General features: G+C 48.2%; 1 protein-coding gene across 7 annotated transcripts in view; it reads right to left on the reverse strand.

The window, feature by feature from the left end:
• TERB1 (telomere repeat binding bouquet formation protein 1) overlaps positions 1-4,516 on the reverse strand; it is a 48,478-nt gene extending 43,962 nt beyond the window's left edge. For all 7 annotated transcript variants that reach the window (XM_089320183.1, XM_089320186.1, XM_089320185.1 and 4 more), the window contains exon 1: positions 4,254-4,516. The gene's annotated coding sequence lies outside the window, so the exon portion shown is untranslated. The remainder of the gene's footprint in view (positions 1-4,253) is intronic.
• Between the last annotated feature and the right edge of the window lie 2,338 nt (positions 4,517-6,854).

Below are 6,854 nucleotides of genomic sequence, written 5' to 3' on the forward strand. Positions count from 1 at the left end.
GTAAATCTTCATCCTATAGTTTGGTTGGCCACCTCTCCATGAGTCAGAGGTTTTAAAAAAAACTCTTTCTCTCTCTCCACAAGTTTAATACACAATTTTTTTCTAAAAATCCTTAGTTATTTTTGGCATGATATTCTACTTGGCTTAAATCTTTGCTTACTTTTTTTCTAACTTTTTGTTAGAACTTTAAAAAAAACCTGGCAGCTCTAATACGGTCTCTTACATGACCTACTTTAAGAGCCTAAACAAATTACTTAGAAAAATATATCAGGGGTCAGCATCGGGGCACACTAGGTTAATCCTATGCTTGCAGCGCCAGCATCCCTATGGGTGCCGGTTCTAGTCCTGGCTGTTCCTCTTCCAATCCAGCTCTCTGCTATGGCCTGGGAAAGCAGCAGAAGATGGCCCAAGTCCTTGGGCCCCTGCACCCGCGTTGGAGACCAGGAAGAAGCTCCTAGCTCCTGGCTTCGGATCGGCGCAGCTCCAGCCATTGCGGCCATTTGGGGAGTGAACCAACGGAAGGAAGACCTTTCTCTCTCTCTCTCTCTCTCACTGTCTGTAACTCTACCTGTCAAATAAATAAATAAAAATCTTAAAAAAAAAAAAAAGAAAAGAAAAATGTATCAGCGTTCAATTACTTCTTCAAGCAACAAATTAGGATTCACAGAACTCAAAAATTCCCATTAGCCCCTACAGTATGCTGTTAAAAGAAGATGGCCAATTATCTTTCGTATTTTTCATTCTCATACTCAAAGTGAATATTTCTAAGCAAAAATAAAGCTTAAATAACAAATATGAGATTCTTTTATGAATATATGCTAGTTTTGACATTTTTAACCTAAGCATTACATTAAAAAATAAATTGTTAGGTACACTGTGGTATAGCCACAAGATAATAAACTATTATAAGACAATCACATTTACTAGAAATGCTAAATAGCAAGAAAAATTCTTATATTACAAAGTAAACCAAAAACAGCAACACTGAAAATTTTATCTACAATATGATCCCAATTAGAGAGACAAATTTAAAAGACTGAATGGAAAGACAGTAGCATATTATAGTTATCTTTTGAGGGTGATTCTGTGGGTGTTTTACTCCACAATTTTCATAAAAATAACAGCTTCTAAAATTATATAAATACATACTATAGGCCAGACTCAGTTTTCCACACCTTATAAATATTATTTTTTCCGTCTTCACAGTAACCTTACGGGAGCTACATGTATGAAGACAGATCAGATAGGAGAGAGAAGATGACCTGTGTAAGTTCAAAAAGCCAGCAAGTACAAGAGTCAGGGCCTATACTGCTATCCTCTCTCTTTTTTTTTTTTAAGATTTTATTTATTTACTTGAAAGTCAGAGTTACACACAGAGAGGAGAGGTAGAGAGAGAAAGAGAGGCCTTCCATCCGCTGGTTCACTCCCCAGATGGCCGCAAGGGCCAGAGCTGCGCCGATCGAAGCTAGGAGCCAGGAGTTTCTTCCAGGTCTCCCATGGGAGTTCAGGGGCCCAAGGACTTGGGCCATCTTCTACTGCTTTCCCAGGCCTTAGCAGAGAGCTGGATCGGAAATGGAGCAGCTGGGACTTGAACCGGCACCCATATGGAATGCCGGCACTGCTATACCCACTATGCCACAGCGTCGGCTGTTATCATCTCTTATGCTGTCTATTGTATATAAATGTAAATCACCTTTAAACAAATGGTTTAAGGTTTAGAAAGACAGACTAGATTTAAAAAACTCTTACAAAATGGATAGTTGTGTATTTGTGAATGTTTTTTACCTTATGGGGGAGCTTAAGAACTATTTCCTTAATTTTAATTATTCAATCTTTTCTGCCTTTTAACATAATTTTATTTCTAAAGAGGGATGATGTAAAATTTTAAACTAAATGGCCTGAAATTGAAAATGACAACATATTACTTCCTTTTTTTCTTTTCTTTGCTAATAAATGTTTACTCTGAACAACAGAATAGATTTTCAAAGGGCGGGCACTGTGGCATAACGGGTTAAGCAGCCACTTGGGGTGCTGGCATCCCATATGGGCACTGGTTCGAGTCCCAGCTGTTCCACTTCCAATCCAGCTCTCTGCTATGGCCTGGGAAAGCAGTGGAAGATGGCCCAAGTCCTTGGGCCCCTGTACCCATGTGGGAGACCTGGAAGAAGCTCCTGGCTCCTAGCTTCAGATTGGCCCAGCTCCAGCCCTTGTGGCCATTTGGGGAGTGAAGCAGTGGATGGAAGATCTTTTTCTCTCTGACTCTCCCTTTCTCTAACTTTTTCAAATAAATAAATAAATATTTTTTTAAAAAATAGATTGTCAAGTACCTAGTGACAGCAACACAAATCACCTATTTTCTAGATAGGTGTTAAAAACATCCACAGTAAAAACTTTAAAGAGGTTGATCATTTTAAAATTATAAAATAGCTTATTACCAAGAACAGCATTATCTGCCAAATAAAGATAATGAAGTGCTTTCAGTAACTTGGTAAATAGGTAAAAATTGTTCCAAACAATGAAAGTTTTAAAATTTTCACAGTATTCTCATAGGAAAGAAGAAACGGACTTTTTCAGATAACAGAAAGGGCCTATACCACTTAGAGAGATCTCACTCAATTTATTTCCCCAAACAGAACTGCAAGAGCAGACATTTAGTTGCAGTTAAAACATCCCTGTCGGGGTCAGAATGCTGTGGTGTAGAAGGTTAAGCCTCTGCCTGCAGTGACGCATCCCATGTGGCCACTGGTTCAAGTCCCAGGTGCTGTACTTCTAACGCACCTGGGAAAGCAGATGACGATGACCCAAGTGTTTGGATCCCTGCACCCTTGTAGGAGATTTGGATGAAGCTCCTGGCTTCAGCCTGGCCCAGCCCCAGCCATTGTGGCCATTTGGGGAGTAAACCAGAGATGGAAGATATCTCTCCTTCTCCCCTTCTTTGTATCTCCGCCTTTCAAATAAAATAAATAAATCTTAAAAAAAAAAAAAAAAAAAGACATCCATGTCCCAGATGTACCTGACTTGGACACCCAACTCCAGCTCCTGGCTCCAGTTTCCTTCTAATGCAGACCCTGGGGGCAGCAGTGATGGCCTAAGTAATTGGGTTCCTGCCACTCTCGTGGGACACCTGTTTTGAGTCACAGATTCTGGCTCCCTGCATCTGGGGCGTGAACCAGCAGATGGAATCATTACACATACCTCTTTCTCTTTCACAAATAAAATTTTTTAAAAAATTTAAATTTCTCTAAGAAAACAAACTGAACATTACGTGACATAGAAAATGTTACTATCAAAAGCTTTTTAAAACCAAAGTATTACCCCAAAATATCAGAAAAGCCAGTGATATGTTTCTGTGGAAGGCTGGCAGGGTTTAAAATCCCATCGCCAGACCACCACTACTTAGCTGACAGTGGCCATCCATCTTAAAGATGTCCTTTAAGAGGAGAAAGGAGAGAGAGGCAACGTGTAATAGAAACTGTTGTTAGAATCGTTGAGAGGGGAGGAGAAACAGCAGTCGTTCAGGCCCCGGGAAACGCGTTCAGGGACCCGGAATCGGTTTGGGCCGCGACGCTGAGCTGAGCAGACTGCGGAGAAATCCTCCTCTCTCAGCCCCGCTTGCACAGATCCCACATCCCCAGGCCACCCCTGGGCTCCGAGAGGCCTTGCAGAGACCCTGGGCCCGACCGACGAGGCACGGGCGAGAGGCCTTGCAGAGACCCTGGGCCAGACCGACGAGGCTCTGGTTAGTTCTACTTTGCGGAGTGACGCACGGCCCGGCCCGAGAGCGCAGCGTTCAACGCAGACAGCAGCTGCTTCGTGTGACCGACCGGCCCGGAGCGACCCCGGAGTCCCCAACTCAAGGGCGCAGGCCTCCGCGGGCGGCGGTTTCCAGCCGCCCGGTGACGGCGCTCGGGCTCACCCACGGAGCTGGGAGAAGCCCTCGTAAGAGCACAGGTGCTTCACCAGGCCCTTCTGGGCGCGGGGCCCTCGCGTCCCTGGGGTCCCGAGCGCAGGTCAGAGGCGCGGGACAAACGCCAGCCCCCCACCCACCCCACATCACCCCAGCCATCCGGCCGGTTCCCGCGATGAGGGGACCCCTGGTCCCACCCTGGCTCCGAGAAATGCTCTCTCCAAAGACTCCCATCCCTCCCGGGCATCAGAGTCACCGGCAGCCTTCTGGGGACTGCACGGTGCCATTAGAATGAAAACTGCCAGGGCTCCTGACGAAAAGGCACGCGGCAACCATCTTCTCCCACCTGCGGCTGGGGGCACTGTTCTGGAAGGCCCTCCGCCGACCTCTCACGTGGCGGGCATACGAAAGGACCCGTGGGGGTGGACCCGGCCAGGGAGGGCGCAAGCAGGATCTGAGGAAAAGCAGAAGGCAGGGCCCAAAAGCTCCTGACCCGAGGAGTAGGCCTTTACCCTCTAGGCGAGGCCCGCTGCCACTTAGCCCGTCGCCTAACTGGTTTCCCGCCCGTGGGCGAGGCTCACTTCCGTGGGGCGGGACTTCCGGCGGGACGGGGGCAGGGGCCATTCACGCTCCCTGACACCCTTCTGCCCGCGTTCCCACCTGTCCCTTATGCCATGCGTTCTTCCTTGGTAGCGGGCATTCCATCCACTGACATCCCTGCCCCACAGGCGCAGCCTGACCCCAATTTTATCAGTGGACCTCAGGAGGGAGCCTCCTCTTTATGAATCTGCCCCTGCCTCCTCCACAATAAAAGTCACCCTTAGGAATATTGAAAGGTGTTAAGATACAGGGGCCAGCCGGCGCCGCGGGTCACTAGGCTAATCCTCCGCCTAGCGGCGCCGGCACACCGGGTTCTAGTCCCGGTCGGGGCGCCGGATTCTGTCCCGGTGGCCCCTCTTCCAGGCCAGCCCTCTGCTGTGGCCAGGGAGTGCAGTGGAGGATGGCCCAGGTGCTTGGGCCCTGCACCCCATGGGAGACCAGGAAAAGCACCTGGCTCCTGGCTCCTGCCATCGGATCAGTGCGGTGCGCCGGCCGCAGCGCGCCGGCCGCGGTGGCCATTGGAGGGTGAACCAACGGCAAAGGAAGACCTTTCTCTCTGTCTCTCTCACTGTCCACTCTGCCTGTCAAAAAAAAAAAAAAAAAAAAAAAAAAAGATACAGGGCAGGGGCCAATACCTTCTGTGAGAAAGGATCCACAGCGTGACAATGACCAAGGAAGGTCTCGACCTGTGAAGTACTCTCTTGGGAAATCTGAGATTTCACTTAAGCACAGGCCTCAAAGACTGACCACAGTGAGTTTAGGGTCCTTGAGTACTGACAGCCCTGTAACACGTTCCTCATAAAGTCAAACTTTCCTCATAAAGTCAAACTGGCCACTGCCTCTGCCTTCTAAATTCCCTTTGTCTACTTTTATCTTAGGTTTTAGTGGGTTTTTTAAATTATTATTATTTTGCTCACTGATATGCTAGTGAATTCTATCAGTTCAGTGTGATTTCTATCTTTTTGTTTTAAAGATTTATTTATTTGAAAGTCAGAGTTACATAGGAGAGGCAGAGAGAGAGTGGTCTTCCATCCGCTGGTTCCCTCCCGATGGCTTCAACAGCCGGAGCTGTGCCAATCGGAAACCAGGAACCAGGAGCTTCCTCCCGGTCTCCCACATGGGAGCACGGGCCCAAGGAGTTGGCCCATCTTCTACTGCTTTCTCGGGCCACAGCAGAGAGCTGGACAGGAAGTGGAGTAGCTGGGTCTCGAACCGGCACTCACATGGGATGCCGGCGCTTCAGGCCAGGGCGTTAATCCACTGCGCCACAGAGCTGGCCCCGTGATTTCTATTTTTAAAATTTATTTGAAAAGTGAAGAGGCAGAGACAGAAATCTTCCATCTGTTACGGGCATCAGCACCTTCATTTTTTTTCCCAAGTTCTTGCCACCACAGAGATAAGAATTCAAAACAAAGGCATAAATAAAGTGCACAAGTGAGAGCAGGATTTATTTAAGAGAGTGAATACACATTCATGCTGGTGTGGGCTACTCCACACGGGGACTTAGCTGTCAAGGGTGGGCCAGACTTGCCTAGGAAGAGAAAGTGGGAGGAGACCACAGAAGGACCCATGTGCACGGTCCAGAAACCAAACAAAGGCTGCTTCTACATTATCAGTCTCTTTTATGAGGTAGGTGGTGGGTGCCTGATGGAACATACAAAGTGAAGTGTGGGTAGGGTTTTGTGTGCATGAGGCTTTCTGGGAGTTTCATGGCACCTCCACTTGGAGCTTAACTCCCACATGTACATCATGGCATCTTCTCCTTCCTGGTCCTAGACGAGACACATGCATCATGGGAAAGTGGGTGTACAGGCCTGACTGGTAAAGGGGTGGAGTTACAATGCAGTGCTACACAGGAATTTGAAAAAAAATTCCTCCAGTTTTATGTATCCCAACCTAACTCCTTGCTTCATTCCCCCGTATCACATCCACTGGTTCACTCCCCAAATGCCGTTAACAATCATGGCTGGGCCTGGCAGAAGCCAAAAGTCTAGAATTCAAGATAGTTCTTGGCTGGCGCTGTGGCTCACTAGGCTAATTCTCCGCCTTGCAGCACCGGCACACCGGGTTCTAGTCCTGGTTGGGGTGCCGGATTCTGTCCCGGTTGCCCCTCTTCCAGGCCAGCTCTCTGCTGTGGCCAGGGAGTGCAGTGGAGGATTGGCCCAAGTGCTTGGGCCCTGCACCCCATGGGAGACCAGAATAAGCACCTGGCTCCTGCCTTTGGATCAGCACGGTGCACTGGCTGCAGTGCGCCGGCCGCAGTGCGCCAGCCGCGGTGGCCATTGGAGGGTGAACCAACGGCAAAGGAAGACCTTTCTCTCTGTCTCTCTCTCTCACTGTCCACTCT

The sequence above is a fragment of the Oryctolagus cuniculus genome, chromosome 18 (assembly GCF_051225735.1).
Source record: "Oryctolagus cuniculus isolate XC-2025 breed Fujian yellow rabbit chromosome 18, ASM5122573v1, whole genome shotgun sequence".
In the NCBI taxonomy this organism is placed as follows: Eukaryota; Metazoa; Chordata; class Mammalia; order Lagomorpha; family Leporidae; genus Oryctolagus; species Oryctolagus cuniculus.